This window comes from Mesoplodon mirus (genome assembly GCF_964341445.2).
Source record: "Mesoplodon mirus genome assembly, chromosome: 2".
Taxonomy (NCBI): domain Eukaryota; kingdom Metazoa; phylum Chordata; class Mammalia; order Artiodactyla; family Ziphiidae; genus Mesoplodon; species Mesoplodon mirus.
Window position 1 is genome coordinate 21,626,524 of NC_138977.1, and position 14,498 is coordinate 21,641,021.

General features: G+C 39.1%; 1 long non-coding RNA gene across 4 annotated transcripts in view; it reads right to left on the minus strand.

The window, feature by feature from the left end:
- LOC309811425 overlaps positions 1-14,498 on the minus strand; it is a 17,539-nt gene continuing 3,041 nt past the window's right edge. For 2 of the 4 annotated variants that reach the window (XR_014295162.1, XR_014295164.1), the window contains exons 2-6: positions 9,281-9,419; positions 5,085-5,162; positions 3,254-3,329; positions 2,851-3,170; positions 1-1,670 (exon numbers count right to left, since the gene is read on the minus strand). This is a non-coding gene — a long non-coding RNA (uncharacterized lncRNA). Of the gene's footprint in view, positions 1,671-2,850; positions 3,171-3,253; positions 3,330-4,813; positions 4,852-5,084; positions 5,163-9,280; positions 9,420-14,498 lie in introns of all 4 variants that reach the window. The other 2 variants (XR_014295163.1, XR_014295161.1) reach the window with 2 other exon arrangements.

The following is a 14,498-nucleotide window of genomic DNA, read 5'->3' on the forward strand; positions in this document are numbered from 1 at the left end:
CAGTTCTAAATTTAATTTTGTGTATTTGCAGCTTCAGGGAAAAAATAATATTCAACAGTATTTATACCAGCCTTTACATTTCAAATTCATCAATCTAATTAAACAATGAAGTAATTAGAAGTTCTAAAATTGCAGGGAATATTCCATTACACATCTTTCTTTATCCTGAAGAATCTTCTCTTTGTTCAGAGTCATTGTAAACCAAAACTTTCTGAAGCATTTTGGAGTAGTTGTAAGAACATTAGGCTTGTAATCAACAGCACTGAGTCTGAGTACTAGGACCACTACCTAATAGCTGTTTGATTTTGGGTAAATTGCTTAATCTCTGTAAGGCTTAATTTTCTCATCAGTGCAATGGGTCTGATGTATTACAGACTTTCTGTGTGCCTTAAACAGCCCTACAACTCTCATGATTATGAAATAAGCATACCAAATACTTGAACTGATTGCAATATTCTCACTTTCAATTTTTATGGAAATTATTTTCCAAATCTATATATCATAAAAGTATTATTCAGTAGTTAGAATACTTGATTTTCTGTCTCATACCTTGCATAGCCTCTGTTTCCTCAAGATTCTCTCCACTCTTTTTCTTTTAAAAACAGAGGAGTTGGTGGTGGGCAGAGGTGGTTGAGAAAGAATAAGGCAACCAGGGCTCTAATGCTTTCTCTGCTGGCTTTTGACCAATCCCCTTTTTTCTGCCCTGAATCTCAAGTTCACTTTTGTGGGTCCCGGGATCCTAGGGTCTCGTGGGTTCTTCAGGGTTATTGGGATGGCATCCCCTCAGTATATGTCCTCCTCCCCACCTTTAGGGAAACTTGGCTCATTACTTGACTACATGGATTGAATCAAGTGCCCCTCCCCCAACTTGCTTCCTGTCTGCCACAATATTTTTTGAAATGTTTCCTGTATGCTTGACTCCTCCCCTTTTTCTTGTCCTTTCTGACTATACCTTCTGTATACTTGCGCTGTCTTTTTAGTCGGGCTTGGGGATATTCACAAGTGTTGTTAATATGTCATGCTTAACCAGCTGTTTGAAAGAACAAGTCTGGAAATTGAAACGATACGATTCAAACTAGACGTGAATAATGGAAAAGAGAAAATTTTTAAAACTTCAAGTAAAGGATGTATAAGAATTTTGATTTTTCAGTTTCTGAAAAGGCGATCAATCCATACATTTAATTTGAGCACATCCACTATACAACTTTTAAGACAATGCACGAAAAAGCTTCAACACTTGTTTTTTAAACGTTTCTTTCTTTTGTGGTGGTGGTGTGGCAGTGGGTGTGGTGGTGGTGGGACACATTTCTTTTAAAAGCACATTTTTTCAGGAGTTTTGCTATCCTGATTCTTTAAATTTATAAATAGGGCTTAATGAATAGGATCCAAAGAATGAGAACTAAAACTAAACACTCAACTAGCTTAAGTTCAAACTTCACTTTTTGAAGTTCATAGGGTGTTAAAAGATGCCTTTGACTTTGGTAAAAGATAAAAGATGGCTTTGATTTTTTTTTTTAAAGAATGTAATACTTTGCATCTGCTAAAACTGATAAAATGAACCATGAACAGCGACTTAATCTTGGTAGCTGATATTCATCTGAGCACAGTTTTGCTTGAGCTGTGTAACTGAAGAGGCTTTGCTGTTGTCCAGAGCACACGTCTCTCATCTGCTGTTTTAAAACGGAAAACAAGTAGAAAGTTAAAACTGAGGTAGGATTACCACTACATTCAAAGAAATAAAATAAAAGACAAAGATCTGATTCTGAACACTTACAAAAACATAGTAGCATATTAACATGAAGTTTAAGTCAATATAACATAGCTTCATATGAATTTCTATTTATTTGTAGAAAAGAAACCTGGCTTTTCAAACTGAGCCTCACCAAATGTCTGCAGTTAGCAAGTCTCCATTAATTTAAGATCTGCTCCTTACTCTGGGCTTTTGGGAAATGGAATTAGGTCACTCAATATTTCATGAACCACTAAAAACCCAAAATATAATTTATTAGAATATACTAAAAATACACTTGCCAAATAAATCACAAAATTGCTGTCAGTTGTTTAGCAAATCTTTCCAAGTGTTGCATCAAATTATAGAGAACTGGGTCCTTTTAACAAATAACATAACAAGTAGAGGGATAAATTTGCATGGGAAAGGGAATACTTGCACCTGTCTATCAAAGCATCTTTTATCTAAGATAGAGAAGGAAACCTGAAAATTGTCTTACAAGGTTTTTTCTTTTAATGTTCTTACCAGACACCCAAAAGCACATGTTATATAAAAAAAAATCTTTACAGGAGACATCTAATAGTACTGGTACCAGTGTTCAATACATGTTGGTTGTGTGAATGTCAGTTGAGTGATAATCTCATGTTAATTACTCATTTCTTTGTGCCTTTCATTCCTTGGTTAAACACAAGTATTTGATTGAGGCAGTTGCTCTCTTTGAAAGAAATAGAACTTTGAGAGGAAAACAAATGGATTTTGAAAAGGAAGTGAATAGCCAAATGGTCAAAACCACCCTTGCAAGCAATTAAACAAAAATGCTGTGATCACAGCACCATGGTGTCTGACATTGTTACATGGGACATAGGGACCGTTTTAACATTTAGGAAGCATTCAATTCTTTTCAGAATCACATTTATCTATCTTCTTTCAGTTGTGACATCAGTCTACAGATGCCAAATTTTTACCATTTATATAAATTCTTCAAAACCCCAGGCCTTAGAGAGAATTCTGGATCTTTTCCTCCAGACTATGGTATTTCATCCTAATTGAGGCCTGTAGCTTCCCATGAGCTATTGAAACTGTTTATATTAACAAGATGTACATACTGCCAGGAAACATACCATTTCCAGCCTTTGTGGACTAAGTTCCAGCATTTAACAACTGATGTTTTCTCTCCACATGGCTCAGGCTCATGAAGCGCCAAAGTAGTCACGTAGCAAAACTGTATCTTGGAGGCCAGAAAAAATTTTTTAGCATAACTTTGTTTATTGTTTTCTGGATCTTTCTGTTCCTTCGCTATAGATGAAAACTGCTTCTCCTTTGCTTATAAAAACTGTATTTATGTTTATATTCTTGTATAAGTCTGTGCTCCAAGGATTGAAGCTTCATCTAATTTCAGTATTCATCACTTAGAATTCTCCTTTCACTGGAGCTGTTTCCCCTGTAGACAGAGGACAGCAGATGTTAGTTGTGTCAGCAAAACCAAGATTTCCTGATTTCCTTCGTTCTAAGAAATTTCCTCACCTTGCATTACAGCCCAGTCTGAAAGATTCTGTTAGAAATCCTACATGTTTCATACAAAGGCATGCAAAATCAATTTCTAGAATGAAATGGAAAAAAAACCCAAAACAAAAACATGCTTAAGAGAAGGAATTTAGATCAGAAGTTTGCTTGATATGTATGGCCAGGCTAAAGATAGTTAAATAATCCTAAGAAATAGTATCAGCAAATTATAGAAGCCTGATAGAGTAAGAAATATAAATAACAAACAAACAAATACATAAGTAACATACACAGAAATATTTTAAAATTTTATTTAATTAATATAAATATAAAACTATTTCTAATATATTTATAAATACATTTATATTTATATTAAATAATACTATAATAGAAATATATTTATTATAATATATATTTATTATATATTTCATTCTAGTGATGTACTTATGAGACCATATAATGCAGTGATTAATAGCAAAGACTCTGAAGGCACTCTAGCTGGCTAAAATATTGGCTCTGCTGCTTTCAGAATTTGACAAATTAAAACATTAGTACTAGGTACATGATTAGCACAAATAATCAGTGTTTGCTGTTATTAGTCCTTTGTAGAGTCCTGGAAATTTTTGGATACATTCTTCTCCAAAATCTTGTTTTGATAGATTTCATGAGAAAAACACACCTCTCTGCATTAATATGTTTTCAAAATATGTAAAAAATCCAAATATGCAAATCATTTTAATAGATACAGCTTGGCTGCTTGCTTCTCGATAAGTTCTAGGAAAGGGTTTACTGTCACCAAAAAATTCTCCCGAAATTACACTCCTGTCTGCATTACTTTAGTGCCTATAAATAGGAAATCCATCCTGGGATTATCAGAGAGGGTGACCTACCTTTGATCTGAGTATCTTGTCTTTGCTGCTAGATTAGAGGACAAAATAGCTTATGTCCTTGTAACCCTCAGTCCAGAACTTTGTGTCCTTTTGGACTTAGTTTTCATGTAAGACAGAGAAATGTCTTCAGGGGAAAATTATATTATTGAACAATAGAGCAGGAAGTGACTTTGGAGGTCACGGGGCCTACTCTTACTTTCCTAGAACTGACATTCTGAGAGGAGGTGAACTGCTTTGTGTTTACATGACAGGGTGAAGGCAGAGGTGAGATTTAATGCATCGTCCTTCCTCTTACAGTGTGTGTTGTGATGATACAGAGGGGACAGGAATTAAATCTGGAAAAATCTTGAAAAACAATTTAACTTTCTCTGTTTTAATGCTTATTGTCCCCATTCTTGACAAAAGAGTAAACATGCAATCTCATGAATAAAATTCAAATGTTTGAGAAATTTTACATCTAGAAATACTTTCATGACAAGCCCTAGTCAGTTATGTAACCACAGTCAAGTTATGTAACTATTTGTGATGTTCTTTTGTGGGCATTAAATTAAGTAATACATGGCAAGCCCTTTGTTCAATGCCGGCCCGCAGGAAGCAATGAACAAATATTAGCTATTTTTATTACTATTATTCGCTTGTATCTGGGAATCCTCTTTCCGCCAAAAGGCTAGGCAGTAAAACATTTACTCACATTCTTGGCGATAATTACTGTATTATTCTTCACAGTACCTAAAGAGCCAGGTAAGAAAAATAGTGCTATCACTGTGGAAATCTGGGAAAACACAGACGCTAAAAATTTGCAAGCACATTTCAATTACCCAAATAGGTTAAGGAGGAGAAAAAGAAACATTCTTCATTTCCTGCCTTCTCAATCCCAGGTTTAAGTACTTTAGTTTTAGATGTTTTTAGTTTCTCAAATAACTGACTGTGAAAAGGAAATTGTTCGATTAAGTAAAATATACCCAAAAGCTTTAGAAGCTGAGAAGGAAGCTCTGTGGTCTTCTTCTGGAGACTTCCTTCTTTTTCCATCAACAGTGCAGCTAGAAAAGTAGAAATGGGTTTGGTTGAACACTTCTCCTTTACCAAAATAAATAAAGAGGAACTAATATGTGAGCTATTTTTAAAATATTATATTTATTTTTCCATTATTAAAGAAATATGTAATAACCAGTAATATTTATCAAGCAGAAACCACTTGCCAAGCAATGCAGAGTGACTTGAATATATTAACCTGTTTAATCCTTTCAACTCTGAGAAATAAGAATTTTTTTTTTTTTTTTTTTGCGGTACGCGGGCCTCTCACTGTTGCGGCCTCTCCCGCTGCGGAGCACAGGCTCGGACACGCAGGCTCAGCGGCCATGGCTCACGGGCCCAGCTGCTCCGCGGCATGTGGGATCTTCCCGGACCGGGGCACGAACCCGCGTCCCCTGCATCGGCAGGCAGACTCTCAACCACTGCGCCACCAGGGAAGCCCAAGAATGATTTTTATATCACTGTTTTATAGAGGAGGAAACTGACGCTGAGGGATCTGCCTAAGGTTCCAGAGCTGGAAAGAAGTAGGGCTGGGATTCCAAGTCCAGGGCTCCAGCCGGCAGTACTCCAGACCTGAAGTATCATTAGTACTTTGTATGACCACACTACTACCGAGGTTGGAGAATAAGGAAAACAAGAATAAAATTGGACTCTGAGTTAATGTTGGGTTTCGAACAGCAGTTGGGAACTTGTGAATTACATCACAGTTGTAAGAGTTTTCCAACATAGGAACCGCTAGAGAAAAGGAAGATATATTCAATCAAATTGTAATAGCCCTTCCAGGGACTGTGTGGACATTGTGTAACAAATTGTCACATTTATTCACAGTTATTTCTCATATGGTCCAATCTGGATGCACAGGGTGTCCATGAAGGGCACGTGGCTTGAAGAAATAACTGCCCCGCGGGGAGAGTGTGAGATGGTGACCCACACGGGGTTTTCACCCTGCATTTCTCACCTTTCTCTTCCCTCCATTCAAACAGAGAGTTGTCTCCGTGCATATTTCCTTGGGAGAGGATGAAGCAGCATGAAAAATAAAAGTGGCCCAGCAACTGCTTTTCTTCCTGGCTCTTCGTCCCAAACCTAACCACCGAGAGGGCAAGAATCCGTCAGCATAGGCTTGAAGGAAATCAATCCTCCCTTCAGACAATTGCTAATGATATTAACAATTGCTAACACTCACAGATCTCTATGCATTAGACACCTCTTGAAGCACATATGTATGTACTCATGAAATGCTCTCAAAACCCTATGAGGGGGCTTCCCTGCTGGCGCAGTGGTTGAGAGTCCGCCTGCCGATGCAGGCGACACGGGTTCATGCCCCGGTCCGGGAAGATCCCACATGCCGCGCAGCAGCTGGGCCCGTGAGTCATGGCCGCTGAGCCTGCATGTCCGGAGCCTGTGCTCCGCAACGGGAGAGGCCACAACAGTGAGAGGCCCGCAAAACCCTATGAGGGAGTTACTACTAATATCGTAAGAATGCTCCATGCCGGCGAGGACTTTTGTCTGCTTTTGTTTACTGCTTTACCTCTATTATCCAGAACAGTACTTGGCAAAGATTAGGTACTCAATAAATATTTGTTGTGGAGGAAATCTGCATCTAAAGATGAAGGAATCGAGGCACAGACAGGTTAATAACGTGCCCAAAGTACCACAGCTGGTAGTAGGCTAGGAGATTCTTCAGTATCCCCACCTGGGTTGGGGATAGAAAGAGAGGGAGGGAAATGTGTGGTTCCTGAGCAGAGGGATGCTAGGACCCTACTGTGTTGCCCAGGAGGTGGCAAGACCACATTGAAGGGATAGTTGTGTTGGGTGGTGGGCAGCTGGAACCTTAGGCAGCATTGTTGGTGACTGAACTGCCACATTGGAGCAGAATGAGGACAGGGAAGCAGCAGAAGCAGCCGGGTGCTGCTGGTACGAAAGCCACACACACAAAGCCAGCGGGCAGACTCCAAGACAGCCCGTGTTGATCAATGACCAAGGATCAAATGGCCACCCCTCCCCTGACGGATGATTTGTTTTCCACCAGCCAAGCAGAATGGGTTGTAAAGCAGAGAATTGTTACAGAAAATGAGGAAAGTGCTATTTTTTTTGCATATCTGATATTTTTTCCACCGAAGCATTATGTAGGGAAAGAGTATTAAATGTGTCATCAGAGGGCCTAGGCTTTAATCCTAGCTTATCCCATCCCAAATTCCTGGCCAATTTATCTAATTTCCTTGTATCTTGTATCTCTGTTTCCTTATCTTTAAAATGGGGATTAAAGATAATCGAGGTGAGGACAGAAAGTCTTTTTTAAAGGGTAAGTTAAAACTCAGTGAAAGATAACAAATACAGTGTGTTCATTTTGTATAGCTTCCATTCCATTTGCACTTGATTTTGAGTTACATGTATCTTTTTGGCAGGTAAGGGGCTGTACTTATGTCTTCTAAATTAGACTTTTTACAGACTAATATATTTAAGTTCATTTCTTATATTTACAATAAACGGATGAAAAGACACTTTTCAAAGTTTAAAGCACTTAGAAGAGGAAATATTACGTGATTTATAGGTTGCTATTCTTGCCTATGAGTGTCATTTTCTGGAAGTTGAAAGCCAGACTGTCATTAAAATGTTTCATGGATAATTTGCAGGTTCAATAATGCCCAGACAGGTGTTTCACTGGATCTTTTCACTGTGCTGTTCTAATATTGTAGCTGGAATTAATTCCTGCACTAAGGACTGAAAAAATAAATTTCTAAAACATTTAGGCCTGGGCTTCCCTGGTGGCGCAGTGGTTGAGAGTCTGCCTGCCGATGCAGGGGACGCGGGTTCGTGCCCCGGTCCGGGAAGATCCCACATGCCGCGGAGCGGCTGGGCCCGTGAGCCATGGCCACTGAGCCTGCATGTCCGGAGCCTGTGCTCAGCAATGGGAGAGGCCACAACAGTGAGAGGCCCACGTACAGCAAAAAAAAAAACAAAACAAAAAAAACAAAAAACATTTAGGCCTTTGTTACTAATCTGTATCGGATTATCAGCAAGATGTAGGGGAATCTTCCCCTCCAGGTTTACTTTAAACCACATGATCCTGAAAACCAAGCGAAGGGCTCATGTGCCCACAGCACAGAAAGCCAAACACTGACAGTGGGAATTTGCATCAGAGGAAGGATTTATTGCAGGGCACCAAGCAAGGGAGTGGGAGACAAGCCTCAGATCTCTCCAACTTGGTCTTTGAGTTAGGGTTTGTATTGTTTAAGGGGAAGAACAAAGAGGCTGGGATTAATTATTAATTAATAATTTTGATGAATTATTTTATAATAATTATAATTATAATGAATGCCATTTCTGTGGCATTTTTTTTTTTTTTTTTTTTTTTTTTTTTTTTTTTTTTTTTTTTTTGCTGTACGCGGGCCTCTCACTGCTGTGGCCTCTCCCGTCGCGGAGCACAGGCTCCGGACACACAGGCTCCGCGGCCATGGCTCGCGGGCCCAGCCGCTCCGCGGCATGTGGGATCTTCCGGGATCGGGGCACGAACCCGTGTCCCCTGCATCGGCAGGCGGACTCTCAACCACTGCGCCACCAGGGAAGCCCATCTGTGGCATTTTTTAATCATAGTTTTGGGAGTCATAGGACGTGTCTGGCCAGGTGGTCCATGCTCGGGGGTCTGTTAGCTCACCTTGCCCTTGAAAAACAACCTTCGTTTGTACGTTAATGATGATATCTACAATAGCCATTTTAGTACATTCATGATGTTATCGACAACAGCAATCTTAGTCATCTGACTCCGGTTGATGAGTGTTCTGTTAGGACAGCATTGAGGTCAGGGGGTCCAGAAGGGGAATACAGTTTTGGATTGAGAAATTAATTACAAACTCAGTCAAGGAACTTGGTTTTAGGCAGACTTAGTTTCAGCCCTTCTAAGAAAACATAGTAAGTGAAATATACTACCAGCAATGAGAATTTAGAGAGTCCTTGTAAAAATATGAATTGTGGGGAAATATACATTGGGGTCATTCATTCGTCAAATATATATTAGTGCTTATAATGTGCCTGGCACTCCTGTGGACACAACAGTAAACAATGAAGCGCCCGCCCTTTTGGAGCTTACATTCCACTGGGGGAGGGTAAAAACAAACAAATAAAATACCTTATGTTGTCAGATGCTGTGATGAATGACCGAGCAGGTAAAGGATGAGTCTGTCTGAGGAGAGCTCCAGTGAAGAGGTGGTCAGCCAAGGACTCGCCAAGCAGGTCTAGTGAAGTGAGGAAGCCAGCCATGTGTGTATCTGTAAAGAGATACACTCACGTTTTCTTTCTCCCCTAGGGCCTGTGGTTCTAAGACTTTAAAACTAAATGAACATGTAGCTATAGGCACACTTCAGCACCTATAACTTTGACTTTACCAACTGTATGCAAATACCTTAGGTTATTTCTACACAGCGATCCTATAAAATGCCAAGAATAACTAGAAGTCTTTGCGGACTTGCACTTTTTGGCAGGCATATTTCAACTAAGCAATGAAGGAAGAGACTTAGGCGGCAGTAAGTCACCTCTTCTCACATTGGCTTGTGACCGTAACTTAATCATCATATAAACCCAAGATACAGTCACGTACAAGAGCATAGAAGATACTAGAGACTCCACAGAGACACAGCCTAAGTAAGTGATCTGATTGAACTGTACAAAGATTAGAAATGAGATAGTCTTCACCCTGCATTTTAGGTTTATTTTTATTACTGTCATATGCTATACTTGTCTGAGTGACTGTCTTATAATCTGTTATTGGATTGAATTGTAAAATGGTTAATACTTAATTCCTTATTTGTAAGCTTTCTGTCCATCAAAATGACTCACAAAATTCTATCCCTTTTTTCAATTACCTGCTGAAATCTTTAAGGTGCATAACGAAGTATTTGAACATTAGCCTCCTTTGCCAGAGAGTTGAATTTGGATTGTAGTCACTTCTCTGGCAGAGACACTAGAATTTTTGAGACTGTGTTTTACTGTGCTCTTATAGCAATATACAGATTAAAGGCTTAGCTAAAATTAAATGGTTTTATTAAGATAGTTTGTATGTTCATTGACTGCGTGAAAATTGCTTCTGGGTTTAAACATTCCTGTGTTTTGTTTTTGTTAATCAGCTGAAATGTATCCATGTTATATAAAGTAAAAAGAGCCACAAACCTAGGAGAAAGGAAATACCCAAGGTAGAATTTTTTGAAAGCTATTATTTTCTATGTAAAATATTTAATTTCTAAACTAGTTTAGCATATATCAAAAGCTATATTTTCTTTTGTACTTAATGACTACATTCATATGAGTTCATATGTGGAAGTTTCTATCCAGGGTATTTGCTAGTCATACATCCATATGTTCCTTAAGAAACTGTATACCTGCTTTTTCTTTTTTTTTTAATGATTTATTTTATTTATTTATTTTTTGGCCGTTCCACGTGGCTTGTGGGATCTTAGTTCCCTGACCAGGGATCGAACCCATGCCCCCTACGGTGGAAGTGCAGAACCCTAACCACTGGACCACCGGGAAATTCCCTATATCTTATTTTTCAAAAAGAAGTCTAAGTCAGCTTTTTATTTATCTGCTGAATCAGGAACTTCACATGGTTTGCTTTAGAGTGGGAGGAAAACAGTGGTTAGTTTTTAGATGTAAAGGAGATCCTTAAGCACGATCAAACTTTTTCCTTCTTGTTTCTATATCATTTCAGGAAATAGACACAGCTTCCCCTACATGGGATTCCTAACACAGAATGACAGTGGCAGGGCTCAGAAATGAAGCTAATAGGAAGTAAGAGACCGGCATGACACTGGAATTTGCATAGGCCAATTAAATCATATTCAGGTCTATAATCCACCTGGGTGTTATTTCTATGTATTATGGGAAGTCAAGGTCTCATTATGTGTATTTTTCCTCTTTTGGCTCCAAACCATTTTAGTCTAGTCCCTTTATGCCCCCACTGTAATATCTTGTCTGTCGTATATCTGAGGTTCTGTTTCGAGACTTCATGCACCTCCCTATATCTAGTCCTGAACAAACATCACATTACCGTAATTATGTGGCTTTATATATGTCTTGCTATCTGGTAGGTCAAGTCTTCTCCTTCTGTTCTCTTAATTTTTCTTGGCTATTTTAGCCCTTAGCATTTCCATTTGAAATTTAGGATCAGATTTATCTGTAGAGTCTCTTGGATTTTGAATATAGACAATCATTTTTATTGCAAATAAGGACAATTTTGTCTCTTCCTTTCCACTCCTTGCGTGCGTTATTTGTTGTTGTCTAATCTTGTTGAATTAGCTAGGCCATCCAGGACCATGTTAAATAGTAGGGGTAAGAGGGGTTTCTGGTTATTCCTCACATTAAAGAAAATGCTTCCGTTTGGTTCCCCATTATGTATGACGTTTGCTCTGTTTTTTGTAGCGACTCTAATCTATTAGATGAAGGAAGTTTTCTTTTATTCCCAGTTTACTAAGAGCTTTGGGTGTTTTGTTTGTCTTTGTCTTTTGGTTTTTTGAGAGTTTTGATCACAAATGAGTGATTAATCTTATGCTTATTAATTAAGCATTTATTTAGCATCTGTTGAGAAGACAATATGGCTTAGAGTTTTTCCCTTTTAATCTATTGATGTAGTATATTATACAGATGAATATTTTCGAGTTGAAAGATCTTGCATTCCTGGGATAAGCCTCATCTTGTCATTACATGTATGATGAAACTACTCGAGATCTTTGTACATCCCCTTCTCGACCAGGCCCCACTTCCCTCACATGACTATCCAGTTCTCTTAATTATACAGCTTAATCAGAAACTCCCTAGGTGCTTGCCCCCTGCCCCTGCTGCTGGTTTCCCTGGTAACTGATGAGCCCACCTGTTGTCAATTCCCCCTATAAATGGTAGCCTCCTTCTCCGCTGAGTAGCAAAGATCGTTGCTGTGTCCTGTTGCCGTCTGCATTACATCGTGGGATGTTTCTCCAGGACCTTTCGCTTGAGACTTGTAAGATCCTCTATTCAGTAACCATTGATGTCTCTGTCACTGACCCCGGGCTCCTTCTTCGGTCTTGTAGAGGCTGGGTAACTACAAGGCTTGCAGGCCTACAGGGTGCAGCCCAACATTATATTTAATATCTTTTTATACACTACTAAATTTGATAAGCTAAGAAGTTATTTAGGATGTTTATATCTATGTTTATAAGTGAGCTTAGTCTATAATTTTCCTCTTTTTTTTTTTTTTTTTTTTTTCTTTTTGCGGTATGCGGGCCTCTCACTGTTGTGGCCTCTCCCGTTGCGGAGCACAGGCTCCGGATGCGCAGGCCCAGCGGCCATGGCTCACGGGCCCAGCCGCTCCGCGGCATATGGGATCCTCCCAGACCGGGGCACGAACCCGTATCCCCTGCATCGGCAGGCGGACTCTCAACCACTGCGCCACCAGGGAGGCCCTATAATTTTCCTCTTTTAACATCTTTGCCCTCTTTCCATTTTCTATTCTTTGAAACTACTTGTAAAAGATAAGGATTATCTTTCCCTTGAGGATTAAGCAAAAATTCACCTGTAAAATCATCTGGGCCTGGTGTCATTCATGGGTGTGACTAATTACCAATTCTGTTTCTTTACTCCTTGTTAAATGCAGGATTTCAGTTTCTTTCTTTTTTTTTTTTTTGGCCATACGAGGGCCTCTCACTGCTGTGGCCTCTCCCGTTGTGGAGCACAGCCTCCGGACGTGCAGGCTCAGCAGCCGTGGCTCACAGGCCCAGCCGCTCCGCGGCATGTGGGATCTTCCTGGACCCGGGCACGAACCCACATACCCTGCATTGGCAGGCGGACTCTCAACCACTGCACCACCAGGGAAGCCCTCAGTTTCTTTTTGGTTTGATTGTGTTAGTTTATGTGTTTCTCAGTGTTTCCATTTAAGTGTTCAGAGTCAGTGATAGTTACTGGTAGTGTTAGCTTATGATTTTTAATCTATTTTATCTGCTATTATGACCCCTTTGTATTTCTAATTTTAATTGTCTGTGACTTTTCATATATTCTCCTCCTTATCAGTTTTGCTAGAGTTTTGCAATTTGACCTTTTATGTATTTTATATAAAAGCCTGCCAGGTTCTAGTTTCAAGCAGTACAACCCTCCAACCTGCCATCTTGTATGGAGGGTTTTTATTCCCCTTTATTCTGAAGAAGCTAAGCTCCTGGCTGCCCCCTGCCTCTCTCAGAATGCCGCGTCCTGCTCACTGTATTTTGTTTCTGTTCATTTGGTCCAGGTAAAGTTTATCGTGCTCTTAATTCTAACTTTGTATCTTCTTTTTATGTAATTTTCACTCTTTATGTCCCTACGGTACTTTACACACAATATTTTCATTACCATCTTACAGGTGAGGAAAGTAAAGCCAGGAACAAGTGACCTGCCCAAGGCCACTCAGATAATAAGTGGCAGGGGTAACTCCAGAACTGGTCATTTCTTTCCATCACCTGCTCTACCCTGAGCTTGATCCTCACTGCATCCCTTGGCGGGGGTAGGGATATGTTTTAACTTCATCCTTGTAGTTCATGATCCTTATGAAATAAAGGCTTTAGCAAAGTGAGATTTACTGTTAACAGATATACTGCTAAATGCTATGAGGGACAAAATATGTTCTTGTACTTGTCTTTAGACTTTACTGTAAATTTCCTTATGTTTTGATTGGCCATTGAAACATTTACTTGGAATTCCTCCTGATAGTTTTCATGCGAAAGCTTATAAAATATAGGACCTTTAGAGTCAGTAAATGTTTCCAACAGTGTTTACCTTTAGTACTTATTTTTTTGTGTTATACAATGTGCACTTATATCCTAAAAAGACAAAAGTCTTCAAGTTTGGAGTTTTCTACGTTTAAAAATCAAGAAACCAGACTTTTGCTCAGTAGAAAATATAATTATGCAAGTAACTACAGAAATGTGGTGTGCAAGTACAGCTTCATTAATGAGTTATGGCAGTTGAAGGATGTTCTTGAAGGAGAGATAAGCATTTGCCAGATGTCCACTGGCCTGTGGTAGATCTTAGATTTAAAGATCTATTTGCAGAGAAATAGAGACAGCTACCAGCCTGTGCTAGGAATTCTTAAATGTCTTCTTTACTTGAATGAAATACAGTATAAAATAACATGCCTTTGCAAATTAACAACAAGCAACAGCCCCTTCATTTTCATGCAGAATTATGTGGTGTTTGACCAAATGGGAAAAGTTATGTTTAATTTTTAATGTTGATCCTATGGACATATATGAATCTATATACACACATAATATTTATAAGAAATACATAATTTCTTTGGAAGTACTAACAACTTAAAAAACTCAATTAAAAATTGCATAAAATGCTTTTCA